We start from the raw sequence: 18,075 nt of genomic DNA on the forward strand, positions 1-18,075 counted from the left end.
TCTATCTGAGATATATGTACTGATATATGGGCACCATTGGTTGCCCATCCACAATATTATAGTCTGGCCAATGAGTATTCATCATTCACTTATATTTTTACCTTTGTGGATAGTTGTCAAACTGCTTTTTATTTTAAGTAATTAGGAATCTCATGTAAGAGAGTCTTTACTATTCCTGGGCTTGATGCATTTGGCGCAATGTGACCCATAAAAAGGAACATCTAGAAAGCCTTACCTACTCTAGGGAATTCTTTTGTGACTTGGAGATTGAACTGGACCTCCTCCACGGTGCAAGTGAACAGCTTTGGTGAATATAAATACATTCTCTCTCTCTCTCTCTCTCTCTCTCTCTCTCTCTCTCTCTCTGTATATATATATATATATAAAATAGCTAGCATTGCTTTAAAAAAATCAACAATTAGCACAATGGGGTCTTTTATTCTCTATTTTGATCATGTTATTTTAAAAATTTGGTTTACTATGGAACAACACTTGCAAAAAAGTCTGTCTTTTTTTCCTCATTGTGGACATATTTAAAAGATATTTAGGTTATTTTCCTTAAAGTTTTGTATAGATATGAAAGTAAACATATAGGTCAAGAGTTACTAGACATTAGACATATTCTAATAGCTATTACTGTTTTGAGTAATAATAAGGTCCAAGATTTCCTGCCCCCCCCCTTGTTTTTGATATCCTCATACTTTTCAGTGTTTTTGGAGATGATGCCCAGCACTTAGAACATTGGTTAGCTTATATACAGCTTTTTTATTTATTATTATACATTATATTATAATATTACATTATAAATAATTATATATAATATTATTTATATTATATATTATAATTATGATATATAATACTTTAACTTTTGTATTATGCAAGGGGCTAGAAATGAGAGGCTATAATGTGAATTGCTAATCTAGGGAACTCTGTCATCATGAGGATTTGCCAGGCTTGCTCTGCATTAATTGTCCATCTGTGACTCTTGATCAATGAATCTAGGGAAGAAATTTTCCTAGCTCATGAGAATCTTGCATACCAGACAGCTGTAAAAGGGCCAGAGCACTTTTAGCCACATGCAGGAAGGGTGCTATAGAAATGGAAACGGTATGACAGGAAACCCATTTTTAACAATATCTTCTAAGCTGGAAAGCACCTGTGGGATCCATATTTGTTGGGTCTATTTTGGAGCTGTCTCTTCTTGAGGAGGGTTGGGTATGAGGGTCATTTGTGTTTGGATCCAGACTTTCCCAAGAGATCATAACCAGGAAGGAAAAGGATGTGTCCACCCCATCTGCCCAGTTTAGGCCAGTGCTCCTCAACATCCCTCTAATTACCTAGTGGATGTCAGTGTTAAATAGCACTTGAGAATAGTCATTTTTACAGATGTGTTGCTCTAAAAATAACATCCTAGGCCGATAATTTGGACTGTTTGTAGTCACAAGGTGTCCTTTGAACAGAGAATCTGTGCCTTTCATTTGGATTTGTATATCCAAATGCTTGGTATTTTTACCATAGTAAACAGCTTTGCTTGGGTGTCATTAATGAGCAAGAAGAGACTAAAGAATAGCTGGCCATCTGACTTGTCTGGAACATATGATACATGAAGAAGAGAAATATGAAATAAGGTTTGAAAGAAAGGATCATTGATCTAGAGTTGGAAAGGACTTGAGAGGTCACCTAGTTTAACCCCCTCATTTTGTAGTTGGGGAAATTAAGGCTCAGGAAACTTAAGTGGCTTTTTCAGTCTCACAAGGTATGAAGTATCACATGCAGGCAGCGTCTTTTGATTCTAAGCTGTTTCCACTGCACCAAGATGTGGGTCTCAAATAACTGGTTTAGGAGTGATGTCTTTTGTCCTATAGACAATAGGGAGATTCTGATGGGCAAACCCATGCATAAGGAAAATTATCTGACAGCCAGTTAGGCTCTTAAAATATTCTAGGCAAGAGACAATAACGCATAAAATAAGGTGGAATTGTGGGAAGAGGGGACATCGATGCATGAGGTGTTATATTGATAATGATAATAATAACTTAGTATTTATATAGTGCCTGCTCTGAGCAAGGCACTGTGCTACATGCTTAACAATTATTAGCTTATTTGATCCTCACAACAGCCCTGAGAGATAGGTACTATTATTATTCCATTTTACAGTTGAGGAACTGAGGCAAACAGAGGTTAAATGACTTGCTCAGGGTCACACAGCTAGTAAGTATTGGATTTGAGGGTTGGATTTGCACTCAGGTCTTCTGGACGCTGGGTTCAGCACTCAATCTACTGTACCTCTAGATGCTATAAAAGTAATATCCACATATTGTTATCTGATTGGATATGGGATGGGTAATGAAAAGAAAGACCTGATGATGATTCTGATATTTTGAGACTGGATCATTAGTGATGCCACTACAAAAATACAAAGATTAGGCAGAAGGGAAGATTTAGGGGAAAGAGAATAAATTTTGGACATACTGAGTTTCAAATACCAGAAGAACATTCAGCCACAGATATCCAGCATGCAGGTGACATCATTAGAATGACACTCAGAGTAATCAGCTGGTCAAAATGTCATTGATTTAGACATTTTCGATGTGTCAGGGTGTTGAGGATATAAAAAAGGCAGATTAGAATAGGAATAAAGAATGGGGCTACCTAGGTAGATCTTAGGATCCTCTGCATAAGAAGAAAAATTGAATCCGTGGGTGTAGATGACATCACCTAGCATTAGCAAATAGAAAGAAAAAATTAAAAGGCCAAGGAACAAGCCTTCCAGGGGACACTTTGGGGTGGGAGAATAACACCAATAAAAAGGTAGGGGGAGAACCAAGAGAGACAAGTACTGTGGAAACCAACAGGGAATGTCCGGAATAGGGAATGATCAACGTTGTTGAATATTGTAGAAAGGTCATGAAGGAGAGGAAATGAGGAAAGGCGGATGGATTTTTACAAAAAATGATTATCCCTGGGAATTTTAAGGAAGGAGATTTCAATAAAGGGGTAGGGAGGGTCAGTTTGCCAAAGCCAGGGGTTGAGAAGTGAATGAGTGGTGCTGAATTGGATAAATTACTATTCTTTCTAGGAATTTAGCATTAAAGGAGAAATTTTTAAAGCTCCTGCAACATAATACCAACCCATCACTGTAGACATTGGATGTACTTCTCCTGTGTCGTTTAGCCAAACTGACCTCACTTATCCTCACGCACAAAGCCCCATCTTCCACCTCTGAGTGTTGGTGTTGTCTGTCCCCTGTTCCTGGAATGTTCTCAGTCTTTAGAGCCTCTCTCTTCCCTTAAGACTCAGCTTAAGCACCATCTTCTTCGTGAAACCTTTCCTGATCCTCCTACTGCTCATGTCCTCCCTCCCAAACTAACTTGTATTTAACCACTTTGTATATATTTGCATTTATTCACTTGATATTATGCTGCATATATTTTATTTAGTATTAGAGATTGTTTTCTTCACTGTGTTTGTATTTCCAGTACCTAGCAAAGTGCCTGGCACTTAGTAGGAGTTTAATAAATTCTTGCTGGTTCATTGATGGTAACTTGGGGTTTCAAGGTGATGAGAAATTTTGTTTACAATAGGGCAAACATAAATGCATTTCTAGATGGAGGAGAAGGATCCAGTATGCAAGGAAGAATTAGAGTGAGGAGAGGGAATGTCTTTTGGAGCAAGCAGTCAGAAGAAATATAAAGAAGTAGAATGGTCTCTAAGGCATCGGTAGCAGGGTTTCCCCTGCAACAATGAAAGTCAGCCACCTTATCCTCTACGAGGGGAAGGGATTAAAGTGAAGCAGCTTTAAGGAGTAGAGGATGGTGGATGAAAGAATTTCGGATTGAAATCAATTGTCTTATCCAAGGTTATTTACTGAGAGAGAAGAGTGAGACTTGAGGTGAGACTTGAGAATATAGGTCTAGAATATAGGATAATTGACTTAGAGCTAGAAAAGACTGAGAAGTGGTTGAGTTCAACTCTTTTGTTTTACAGATGAGGAAACTGATGCCTAAAGAGATTAAGTGACTTGTTCATGGTAACACATTCAACTCAATAAACATTAATTAAGTGCCTACTATGTGCCAGATACTATGTACATCTAATAAGTATCTGAAGCAGGATTTAAATCCAGGTCTGCCATGATGCCCCTACTCTTGTAAATCAATTCTAAATGAATAAAAATATTGCTACTTTGGACAGGTGGAATAAAGAGTGAGGATTATAGCTGAGAAGCTCCTGCACAATTACAGACAACAGGATAAGCCAAGATGCATAGCAGAATATAGGTCATGGAGCCAAAGGGCCCAATGTGGCAAACAATGCTTGAAGGAGCAACAGCAATCAATGGCTTGAAAAGAAGAGAAGGAAGGAGTTGGGGGTATCCTAGGAGTAAGAATTATCAGTGTAGGAAAAAATGTAAGAACAGGAGTCAAAGGTTTCACTAGTGACTTGTTGAAATGGATAACTTGCTAAACCAAGAGTACGAAGGGAAGAAACCTAAGTCAGAACAGCGGTGGCAGACTGAGAGAAGAGGAAAGGGACTGAGGTCCCAGAGTTGTCATTGAGAATGAAGAGGAGGTTCAAGAGGAATGAGGCAGCGAATGGGAGAGATGGCAAAACAAGAAATTGATATCAAAGTAGGGAATTTTAGAATTCAAGAACATGGGCATAGAGTAGTTTGGAGGAAAGAGGGAAACCTATGATGTGACCACTCCTGCGGCTAGTGGAGGTAGAGATGGAAGTCAGAATATTTGATGTGATCCCTGTTTTGTGATTCTGCTGCTTTGGGGGAGAAAGCTGTTTGAAAGATCAGCACTGTGAATCACCAAAGATGAAGGTAGGATTTAGGTTGGAGAAGAATACTACTGAGTCAAGTATTAAAGTCATTGCAGAGAAGAGAGAGGGGCCTAAGCAACAGTAAATGATATTTGGATATGATAATATAATTGGATGAAGATGAACTTTAAAAGTAGACAGGTGGCCAAGTCTTGACTGAAGAGGAAGGTCTGGAAGCGACAGTGGTAGGAAAAAATATACCAACACTCGTGCCTATGTGTCTGGGGACACGAGAAAAAGAAACAACCTGGATACGATACCAAGGAATATAACATATCTAGGGAAAGTCAAGTTTTAGTTAACACCAGGAAGTGGAAGGAAGAGATTAGTGATGGAGCTGAATTTGTTAACTCAGGGTTAGTTAACTCAGAGCAGAGTTCCAGAAAGTGTAATGGAAGGAGAGGTAGATAAGGACAGGAGTGAGTTAGATAGTAAAGACCAGGGGTAGGGAACCTCAGCCTCGAGGCCACCTCTGGCTCTAGGTCTTCAAGTGTGGTCCTTTGACTGACAGGGCTTCAGTTTAGGACCTAGAGGGCCATATGTGCCTGAAAACTGCAGGTTCCCTGCCCGTGGTAAAGACAGGTTAAGGAGAGGTAATAGAGAAAAGGAATTTCCATTGGCAGATGGTAGTTCTGAACTACTGAGATTAGAGAAACAGGAAAGTGGATTTACTAGCCACAAATAGGAAGAGCTTGTAGCATAAATTGGCCCCTAGAATCTAATTAGAACATTGGTCTGATGGAAGCTTTGCCAAATGTACCTCCCAGGTAGATTCCTGGGTGATTGTAAAAGAGGAGGAATGTATTTTAGTGCGGCTGTTAAGGTCATAGAGTTTGAGGAAGTATCTTCCACTGAATTGTTCTATTATTAGGGCCAGCTCAAGGCTAAAATGTGAGTTGGGCAAATGTTGTCCTGCGTGTTCTCCTTGCTTCATTGATTGCTCCATCTTCTCTGATCAAAGCACCCTCTGTGTTGGTGCTGCCCACTATGGTCCACTCTTTGCCACTGTGACCCCACTCGTATGCTTGGCTTTTCTGGCAGGGCTCCAGACTCAGATTTGTCTTACCCTGCTATAAAAGTGCACCAGTCCTTTATTCCGGCTGTAATGGAGGTTCTGCTATTTGTAATTAGGAAGAAATGCCTTTTCCCTTATTGGATGTCCTGCCCCTCCCAACCCCAACCCCAACCCCAACATGTTTACATCTTAACAGGGAGGAAGGAAGCTTTCTGGATAATGGCGTTATCCCTTTTATTTTGTGTATTTATTATCGGCAACCTATGAAGATGATGTCATCTATCGTTTATTGCTTTTCATGTCATACCACACAAAAACCCCACCTCTTCCCTATATGGCTGAGGTCAACCTTGCTTATAACAGTGGGTGAGCAGGTGGGGTGTTGATAACGAAGAATCTAATTTACTTTTGCCCCTTTGAATTCTGCTGCTAAGGCCTTTCTACAAAGTAGTTTATGTGAGAATTTTTGTAGCTCAGTCCTTTGGTCCCATCTTTATTCTAATCAGGGCACTCAATTATTAATTAGATGAGGGAGTATAAAAGGTCAAGCCTGGAGAAAAAAAGCATTTATGAAGAGTATCTTTTAATGAATTGCTAGGCTAGTAGTTTAGTTCACTGGTTAAAGTGAAGATTGAACCCAGGAAGGAAAGAACCTCAGTATTAGAAGGAATGTCAGAAGTCATTTAGTGAAACCTGTACCAGAACAGGAGAGACAGATAACTCATTTGAGATGACATCATTATATTATATTTACATATATTATATTTTTATTTATGATAATTTACATATATTTATATATGCAATATATGCACATATAATACATATATGCATATATGTACATAAAATATATTTACATATATTATATTTTACATATATGTTATATTACTTGTGTTATAAGGCTCAAGATAGGTTCTAGAACTATGATTTCACTGGAATAGGAAACTCCTAGATGAGAAAACTCCCTCTATCAAAGCAGGGTGGGGCCTTCTTTTCAACTTCAAATCTTAGAGAGTTGCCAAGGTCCGTGAGGGGTCAAGTGACTTGCCCAGGGTCACACAACCAGTATGTGTCAAAGGCTGGAATTGAATCCAGATCTTTTTGGCTTCAAGCTGTTTATCCGCTATACTACACTGTCTCTACTTAAGGCATTTTGCAAATGTTAAAGTGTTATATAAATGTGAGCTATTTTTTTTAATGTTAGCTATTATTATTAACTATCCCAGATCAACCCATTCTACTTTTGAATAGCTCCATTTCTCAGGAAACTGTTCCTTGTATTGAGATGAAATCTACCTTTGTGCAACATCTCAGTTCTGGCTGTTGGGACCAAGAAAAACTCAGTGCCCAACTCTCTTCCATCCTCCTCCTCACAGGCTCCTCTAACTTCCAGTCAAAGCAGTCAGGGTTGAGGATCTGTGAAGGAATTTTCCTAGGTGTGTTCTGTGGTATGGGCTAATGTCTTCCAGTCTGGGGAGGAGACAAGGTGACTGCCACTGGGAAGTTCTTGGGTTCTTGCACAGTTCTTGGAAACAGTCCAGACGAGTAGCCAGGATTATAGATTGTGGGCTAGAGTTAGAAATAGCAGCAGTATCACAAAACCAGCATCAAAATAAAGCTTAAGGGGTTAGAGAAGGTGAGATCTGGAGTCCAGCTGAAGTAGTCTGATAATGAAGCAAGCAATAAAGCGTTAAACAGGAAAAAAAGTTCTCCATTTTTTTTTTTCAACTAGAGGGCTCTCATAGTCCAACCATTTTTCATTGTTATTCATGGCAAGAGCCTATTCTAAGGGATAATGGACAAAACAAGTGTAATCTCTAATTTGTTTAACAATCTTTTAAATACGGTCATATACCCAGTCAAATATTCCCTAGTCTAAACATTCCTAGTTCTTTAAACCAATTTTCAGTTGACATGATTTCACATTCTCTGACCTCCCTCATCAGATCTCCTCTTGACACAACCCAGTTTTTCAGTGTTCTTCCTAAAATGTTGTTTCCAGAAATGAACATAATCCTTTGGATGTGGTTTGACCAGGGCAGAGCATAGGGAGACTTGCTGCTTTCATACTTGACATTTTAATTCTATTAATGTAGATTAAAGTAGTATTAGCTATTTTGTCTATTATGACACACTATTAAATCATTTTGGAATCTACTAAAATTAACTGGTCTTACTTTGTATTAACTTGTAGAGTTCATACAATTATTCTATGGTTCACTTTTCCTGTGATTACAGAATCACAGTATCAGAGGCACATTTCAGCTCAATACAAGGAAGAATTTCCCTGATATTTACCTTATCCCAGGGATTTTGAACTCAGGGATGTCAATATACAATGCTTTGTGGATTTGACTTTTTGTCAAATATTCAATTACACCTCAACCCTACCCACCCAAGGTCCCACTCAAGATTAACCTAGGCCTTTTCCTTGTGCTCTTTGAAATGCTTGTTCCATAATCAACAAACTTCCTTTTATCTTAAGCCGCTTTCTTTGTCACTTGTTCTATCTTTTGGACTTCACTGAGACATGGTTCCCTTCCAATAACACCATTTCCCTCACCACTCTTTCCAGCATTTTCTTCTACCCCCTGAATCAGATCAAAATTTGCATCTTGTAGGAGGAAGACATGAAGAGTCAGAAACAACTGAAAAACAACTGAAAATTCCTGATGCTCTTCTAAAGAGACCATGCTACTCTTCCTCAACTGCCTACCATTGTTTCTATCATCTTCAAGTCTTTCAAAAATCTCAGCTGGTCCAAAAGTGCCCTGTGGTTTTTCCTTATTTCTTTAGATAGCTCTTTCTTCCTTCCTCAACAAAATTACCTGGATTTGCTCCATCAGATTTGCATCCTTGAAAGCACCCAGTTGCTCTTAGGTTTACTTTCCTTCTAGAATTCTGAGGGGTACTAGTTTTTTCCTTTGAACTCTTTGAAATCCATCTATTGTATGTAGTAGATCTGCAGCTTCATATACAATCATCTTTCTCCTTTCTTCCCTCTCCCCCATTCTACTATGTTATGGAAATGCTTGTTTTATTTCTTGAGTTCGGAATAAAATACATTAAAAAATGTAGAAGAAAAAGAAATGTACTCTAGCATGAACGTCAGGCATGCCTGTCTTTTAAAGGTAGGAGACTCTAAAATGAAGTGGTCTCTCTCTTTTTTTTTTTTTAATTCACAAGATTTCCATAATTTCTGCATCATCAACTACTTCCTTCTTGGTCATAATCTGGTCTAGAATGGCAGTGCTCCTTGTCACTTCCTCTGCCTTTTGAAGAATAAAATTATCATCTAAACCTGTAAATTTAGTTTATTTGTTTATAGGATCTAAATTGAGAACTGATTGCCACAACATCTAAACAAGAGTTTGTATAGGTCTGCTTTTAGCAGAGCAAGAACTCCATCAGTCGACTGTACAGCTGAAGTCACTCGTTGCTACTAACTCATACTTCCAGGACAGGTTTCTGATGTTTCCCAAACTTGTCGTCCTTTTCCTCTTCTTGGCTAAGTGGTTTGTAATATGTTCACACCACATTATTGCCTGTGTTTCTGCTTCCTTTGGTTTTCATCCTGGTGCTTTATACTGTACTTCCTTGTTCAGATTCCTGGATTTCCTTTCAGTAGTACATCTTCTAGATTAATTACTCTATTTAGCCACTCCTTTGTATTTATTCCGTTCCTTTTAAATATGTTAAACCTTTCTATTGCCTACTCCAGTCATGGATTAAAATCCATCGTCTCAAATTTACCTCTTTGCATCATCATCATCTCTAGTTCACAGTACAGTTGTGTATAGATCCTTGAAATCAGAGGCATAGGAGCATAGAGGAGAGATGATGGACCTCAGAGACCTTGAACAGAGTCCTGGGTTCAAGTTCTCTTTCTGACACATACTAACTATGTAACTCTGAGCTAGTGACTTCGCCTCTCAGTGTACTAAGACAACTCTCTAAGACTATTAGTTGCAAAGAAGGTGCCAGCCTATATTGTTAAGGGTGAGATTTCTTCACCCAGGAGTTCTCTATACCAATGAAATCACAATTCCGGTCCTATTAGAGGTCATATTCTTCTTTCTGGATGTTGCTTCTGGTGAATTACTCAGCTTCACTCCTACTCTCCTCTCTATACCCTACTTATTGCTCTTTGTAAATATGTCATAGCAGATTTAGGTGGGCAGTCTATTTCTTTTTCTCCTTAATATTGAATTGAAAGTCTTTTTGATCAGATTCACAGTTCCATGGAAAAGTATATTCTTCTGGAGGCTTTCTATAGTCTCTTTTGACAAATGTTTGTAATTTCTATGTCTTAAGCCCTGGCTCAGAAATCCAGGTTCCTTTTTCAGTCACCATTTTCTTAACCTATTTTTTATTTATCATTTTTTTCTTTTTCTTCCAAAGCCCTTTCCTTTCACTGGCAGAAGTGATGAAAACACCATCTCTGCCCCTACAGTCTTCAGTTTCCTCCCAAAGATTCCATATTTCCAAGAGATTTTCCAGGTTTTTCTGGTAATATCACAGATCCATTGAGGTATCACTTCACCAAAAGTGACTGTTGGTCATTAGGTCTGATATATCTTGAGAGGCGCTCAGGCATATTCCAGACATATGGACCAGGACTACCTACTGATTGTTCATTTTTGTTTATAGGACCTATAAATTTAGTTTATTTGTTTATAGGATACAAATTTAGAACTTATTGCCATATATATGTATATATGCACATATATAATATATCCCTATCTATCTATCTATCCATCTATATCACTTAGTATTTTTCAGCACTGAGCTGCCAATCACCAGGATTCACTTCTTTTTTCCTGTAACTACTGCAAGATGTGTCTTTTCCTGGCAGAAATTTTGAATCTTTCTTGTCACTCTGTGGAGCATCAGAAGCTACATTCTCTTCAGATAGCCTAGCTCTACTGTCTCTGAGAAGAACCTCAGATTTACTCTGTGGCTCCAAGAGTTGTTCTTTCTTCTTGGCTTTTTCTCTGAGCCACATTCTTTCACTCTCCAATCTGGTGGCAAAGGATTAGGGTCTACTCTTTGCTTTTAGATTATTTTTCACTTTGTTTCCCTCAAGAAGTATTTACTTTTATTCATTCAAGGAACACTTCATTCTTTCCAATAAGTTGGAGAGTAGAAAAGCATATTCCTCCAGCCTTTCTATCTTCTCCTTCAGCAGGGAATTGTTGTTCAGTCATTTCAGTCATGTCTGATTGTTCATGACCTTACTTGGAGTTTTCCTGGCAAAGATACTGGAGTAGTTTTCCATTTCCTTCTCCAGCTCATTTTACAGATGAGGAAACTAAGGCAAACGGAGTTAAGTTACTTGCCCAAGGTCACACAGCTAGTAAGTGGCTGAGGCCAGATTTGAATTCATATCTTCATGACTCTAGGCTGGGTACTCTATCTACTATGCCACTTAGTTGCCCTAGAAGGGAAACCAACCTGCATTTTGTGTACGTATAGTGGTCGATTGGCACTGGAAGGAATATAAGTATTATGCAATCATCACAGATCCCTGGAACATTTTCCTCACCTTCTATGCTTTCTAAAATTAAGATCATCAGTTCTCTTTGACTTTTGTTGCCATTGCAGAAAATGATCTATTAGGCTATATCTATTATACATGGCAAGAAAGAGAAGTCATAAGCTCAGATTTGGGGCTAAGTCTGGCTAAGGCCTTCAGTCCACCAGCCTTCCCTTACTCATGGTGTTACTTTTGTAATAAAAAAGCACTTTTGTAACAAAAATTCCTCCTTCTAGTGTAACAATCATCTCTGATTTGATATCAGATCCCGGAATTCTCTCCTTTTTCACTTCTAGGGCTTAGGATCCCTAGCTTCCTTCAAAGCTCAGCTCAACTAACCCATCATCCTGATTCCTCCAGCTCTCCACCACACCCCTAGTATCATTTGCTATTTATTTACTAGGAAACAGCAGGAAATAGTAACTAGAAAACCATCTTTGGAGCCAGGAAAACCTAGGTTCCAGTCCTCCCTTTATGACTGCTCAAGTTACTTAACCTCTCAGTGATCTAGGCAAGGCTCCTAAGACTTCAATTTTCAGAGAAGGTACTGACCTGCACTGGTAGAGAGTGTATCATCACAGGGAGTTCCCTATCTTGGGAAAAGCACAGGTCTAGTCCTTTCTCTATTCATTTACTCAGTATAACCATCATGATGACTCCTTCCAGGAGCCCATCTATGACTTAGTAGATGTCCTAGTGATTTGCCTGAGTCTCGGAGAGAATAAATTGCCATACTCACATAGTTAATGAGTGCCAGAGGTGGACACTCCAAAGTCTTCCTGACTCCAAATCTAGCACTCTATCCATTATCACCACACTGCTTCTCTTCCTTCCAAAAGACTATCCAATAAAAGATCTGGCTTTTGTTTTGCCAAATGACTTTATTTCCTAGTTTATAAACAGTTATTCCACCTCAGAAATTAATCTGTTCCCAAGAGGAAGATTCAGGCAATTTTAAGTCTTCTGCAGCCCATTAATATATCTCATTAATGCTAAACGTGGGGCATGGTGAGTTTCTTTTCTTGAAGAGATACATGGTCTGTCTCTAGGATAAGCAACCAGAACCTTTTTTTTTCTTTCAGTGTCAAATTGGGATTTGAAAACTATAATTATATCTACCTTTATACTGATGTGGTAGAAAATTTGGCATGTTTTTCAGGTAGTTTCTCTGCCCACGCCTGAATAATCTTCTCCACACAGGCTGAGAAATATTTTCCATGCCACATCCCAATAGATGAAATGGCCCATTTTATCCTTGAAATGGAAATGTTTTTGGATCTTTAAAAAAATAAGGTTGAAGGTAGGACAAGAGGGAGCAACCAAGGCCAGTTAGTGTTTAGACATGTTAGGTCAAATAGTAAGCCCCACTTACTACTGCTCAGGCTTCTTGGACCCTGATATTTAACCCTTAAGCTTTATCTGGGCCCTAAGTTGAGTCAAATAGGGGAGAGACAGATAGCAGTCACAGATGGGATTCAGTGGGATGTTGGCATCCCCAAATTGTGCTTATGACATGACAGAACACAGTTTATTCACCTCCTTTCTTGTTCCATGATTTGTCCTTCCTGCAGTCTCACATTTAGTAAATACTCCTCTGATCTGCTTTGCGCCCACACCCTAGATCTTCTCTGCCTCAGTGGATCCTAAGCTCACAGACCAAGGACTTTTGGCAAGATAGCTTTTTAACCCATCTAATTGCCTTGTGGATAGATGGATGGTAGTAGTTATTTTGGTCTCATTTTTGTGGGCTCTATGATACCATTAGCCACAATCCAAGACTGGCGTAGATACTCCTGACCATCCCCCATGCACCGCAATGAGGAAAGCCAAGGGCAAATGCCACAGACCCAACATCTTCACCATGTCTCTCCACCCTCCTGTTCCCCATGTTTGTTTATTCCCTATATTCCCTGCAATGACTAACTAAATTCTCTTTCATCCAGTAAAGGTCAATTTGATCCAAGTGATATGGCAGCAACTTTCCCATTCCCTGGCCCATTAAATACTTTCATGGAGCTGCCAGGGCCATCAGTTGCCATTTTCTTCACTTGTTTTCTGTAGTCCTGTTATTATGGGCATCATCCCAAGGTAATCTTCCATACACGCGTCAAAATGCCACCTGTTCTCACTTCTGCTCCCTGCTCCCTGCAGTGTGCTATTTTCTGTACTCTACCTACAGAGCCCAGTATACTGGACGGAAGGAAAAAGGAAAAGATGAATTTTCAGCCTTCACTTTATAACTATCAATCTATATTGGATTAATATTGCATCTTGTTACCTTTAATTGATATTGTGAAATACACTGAACTCTTAACACTCAACTATGGGCTCTTAAGCCTTCAGTTCCAACACTGGGGAGGAAATATTTACTATGTTGCCTGGGTGAAATTTTCCCATTGCATCCAAGTTGCAGAACTATTCTTTCTTGGGTGAAGTTTCTTTCTGAAAACTAGGGAATTCTATGCCTAAGAGAAAAAAGATGGTGAGAGTTCAAGGGTAACATCAGGGAAAAAAATAAGCCTCTAGGGTTGTCCATGAATTAGGTTGGCAGTCAAAGATCATACTTGGAAGAGAATCTCACAAGCTCTCAGATTTGCTGCCTATTTTTGACAGGATAAATAATGTACCTTTTGTCTAGCTTGAGGTGTGGGACAATCAAATCTTTTCTTCACTTCCTAGGCCCACAGTACTTTTTCCTATAGCCTGGTAATTAGAGGGAAAACTTCAACTGGAATGTAACTATTTTAAGAAATAGTTGATTTAAATATTAGTGATAAATTTTCTCATCTGTAAAAAGGAGGACAATGTTTTATAAGGCCTCTTTCAGCTCTCAAGCCCATGACCTTATGATATAATGAACTGAGCCTTAGGATGTTATTTGCCTTTTGAAACTGGTCATCCTACTTCAAATTTTGTTTGTGCTTTGGAAGCCACTTGTTCCTTAGCATTTTTTGTGCTTGTTTCAAGGTCTGGTGGTTATGAATATTTCTCTCCTCCACCCTTTTAGGTGCTACTGACCTCATTCTACATTCTCTCATCTAAGCTCTTTTTCCAGATGCAGAGGTGTGAGTCGCTTCAGGCCACACACAGTGAGTTAGTATCAGAACTGGCCTGCTGCTGACTAATCCCAATGATAATTAGAATCCTTTTCCAGTCATCCTTTTATTATTTGTTCTCTAATGAAAGAAGTCAGTTGTGGTGTGGCTTTGGAATGTAATATTATTATGACTTTTAGTGGATCTACCTTCTGGATTATGTTTTGCTTAGACTAATATTAATTTGTTTTCCTTGAGGTCATAGAAGGGAAAGTGACCTAGAAACTGGCTGCCATGGCAGGGAAAAAGCAGGCCAGGATGTTAAAACTTTCTATGGAAAATCCACTCATAAATAATCAAGCATTAACCAGATATGGCTTTTGTAGTTTAAGGTCCTGAATGCTTAACAGCTCTCTCCTACTGGTAAATGTTGTCATCTGTCCATTTTAAGTGACAAAATGGGCACATTGAGGTGAGGACCTCCTCTGGTTTACCCAGAGAGCCAGAACAGAATGAAAAGAGACTAATGTTCTGAAGGACTGGATTGGCTCATTGAATATGACAGCGCTTTACAGAGAAGATCTTTCATTTAAGAGAGAGAGAGTTTTATAGTCATAGGAAAAAGGAGAAGAAGACGTGGGATAATTCCCACCATATAATGTGACCACAGACTATGGACAATTTTTTGAGAAGACAATTACTACCTTTAAGATTAGTATTTTATTTTTCCTATGCTTGGAATGATTTCCCTCTTTTTGAGATCCATGGCTCCCTCTATGGTTCAGCTCAAGTGCTATCTCCTACAAGGAACCTCTCCTGATTCCTCCAATTGTCCCCCAAATCAAATAATTTTATATTTAATTATCCACGTACATGTTATCTTTCCCAGTAGATTGTGAATTCCTCTTTATATTCCCAATACTTAACATTGTGTCTAGTACCTACTATATGCTCAGTAAATGGTTGTTGAACCCAAGTTCTTTAGGATTTGATGGAGGGTGAGAAACAAACAAAAGTATAAAGACTGTATGAGCAAAACACTATTTACAGGAATATTTGCCTTCTCTAGGTAATTGCTTAGCATCTATGGTTTGTTGGGAATTATTCCATGTTCTCCTCATTCCTTGTTCCCTTCCCTAATCCTTTCCCTTTGCTCATGTGTGGACCTGCACAGTTTCTTTCCTTAAGCAATGACATATGGTTGTGTGACCTTTCTCCAGGCTGCCAACCATTGGACCACCTAGCAGGGGCTTCATTCTTTTGTTCGCAGGGGGAAAATTATCAAGGCTGTTCTTGGGCTCCTCTGCAGATTTAAATTATGATATTCTGATTTGTGGTCCATAGATATAGGAACAAATTGCAATTTCTTCTTCCAATGGGAAAATCTCTTCTCATATATTTATATATATATATATATATATATATATATATATATATATATGAAGGATATATGTATATGTATATACATATATCCTTTTTAAGATTATAGAATTGCCTATCCAAAAATAACAATGAGCACTTGTGAGCAGCACAGTCAAGTCCAACAATGTCTCTTAGGTCTAAGCTGAACTTTGGAAGGGACCAGTTAATGGTTTATGATCTTTGTATTAAGTGCAGGTTTTTAATGTATCTTGAACTTTAAAAATTCCATTGATTTATAGACTCAGTGAAGAAGAATTGAGTGATGATGGTTCTTTTTTAGTGAAATCACTGTGTTCATTTTCCAGTTTGTCCCAGAAGGGAGATGGAGAATGCAGAAATGGACATATTCTCAGGCACAAGTCTATCAGAAGTATACATAAAAACAAGTCTGGGGAAGTTTTTCAGATTGGAAAAGAGTTACTATTGCATGTCAGCCTAAGCCCACTGAAAAAAGATTTTTAAAAATTGGCATTAGAATGTTTTTTCTCTTACTTTCCAGAAGCAAGTACAATATAATTAACATTCCAGATTATTGGAGGGAATGGGGAGTAAGGAAGGTGAGGGGGTGGAAGGGTGATGGAGAGATGCCACATTGCTATTATATTCCCTATGGGAGAACTGCAACAATGGTAAGCCATTCCCTCCAAATTGTACTAAAAACTATCTCAGAAAAATTATCTGCTTATCCTTTTCTTTAAAACTTTCTGATAAGTTCCCTTAATAATTGTTGTATAACTCTTATTGCTGTAAGGGAAATGCTTGTTAGTGTGAAACAAACAACAAAAAAAACCTAAAACCTTTCAATGAAATTTAAATATGGGACTAATTTAGATCAATTCCGTTTCATTGAGCTTACCAAGAACTCAAGAAGAAATCTAGACTCTCCCCCTATCTAAAGGGTCACCACTAAACAATCCAAAACTGATTAGAATTTATTCAGTTTTCCAAGACTTCCATTATTTTATTTTTAATTTATGAAATAAAACAAGCATTTCCATAACATAATAGAATTAAAAAAGATGATTGTACATGAAACTGCAAATCTATTATGTACAACTTGCTATTCCTTTAAAATACTTAATAATTATCATGTAAAAATGCTTCCCCTTTTCTCCCCCTTCCCCTTCTCCCCTCCCTCCCCATTGTAGAGATGGCTTTTCTCTAGCTGGACCAAATCCCTAAAACAAACGTTTTAACTAAGATATGAAGAACCATCAGTCATGTACATGAAGGCTCAAGGTCCCAAAGCTGGCAGGTTAGAAGAGGGTGGATGTTGGTGGTCAGTCACACTTCACAGATATACTCAAATTGGCTGCCAGCATTACTAGATCCCTTATGCTGAACCCTGACATAAACACTGTTTCTAGACCTCACTAATTAGACATCATCACCCCGCCCCTCGACTGGCAAAGCGATTTTCTCCCTCATGGGTGAATTTCCATGATTCGAGTCCCTGGGCTGTAGACTTAATATTTCTGCCTTTTCTCCCTCCACACCCAGATTTCCCTTTAGTACATGGTTCCTGGTATGACAAGGCTCCTCAGAAGATCCTCACTTGCTTTTTTGACCTTCCTCTGTCCAGCCCTTGTCTTCTCCATGAAGAAAATTAAGTAAAGGTCAATTCTTTGGCCTCTTCTGCTTTATATTATGAAACATGGATTTGTCAGGTCTTATTGTATCAATGTGGTATTGTGGTTATTGTGTTAGTCCTTCATTTTCAAAGAGGACCATGACATCAGAGAAATGATGACATGAATTGCACTTGACTTTATTTTGAGTGTAAGTGCAGCATGGGACATGGAGATAGGCAGACCTAGGTCAAATACAACTTTAGACACTACTGTCTGATCTTGGGCAAGACATTTTATCCCAGTGTCTTTCAGTTTTCCCAAGTATAAAATGAGGAAGTTGAACTTGATGATATCATGGATCCCTTCTAACTCAAAATCTATGACCTATATTCCAGCCATTTTATTATTTTAGTTCACCCATGAATCCTCTCCACATTCCTCTTTAGTTATGGTATAGTGTGCAGAATAAGACATAACACTTGATTATGGGTCCAATCAGTGTGAAGTACATTAAGGGAAATACCTTGTCATACCCACACAAGAGAGTGTAAAAATCAAAGCATTCCAAAGTTAGGAAGATCCTTAATCCTGCTGGGAGCATGATCACTAAAACATAAATTCCCTCTATAATGTTATTTGCTTCAATGCCTATAGCAATGGAGAGCCCAT

The sequence above is a fragment of the Notamacropus eugenii genome, chromosome 3, assembly GCF_028372415.1.
Source record: "Notamacropus eugenii isolate mMacEug1 chromosome 3, mMacEug1.pri_v2, whole genome shotgun sequence".
Lineage (NCBI taxonomy): Eukaryota > Metazoa > Chordata > Mammalia > Diprotodontia > Macropodidae > Notamacropus > Notamacropus eugenii.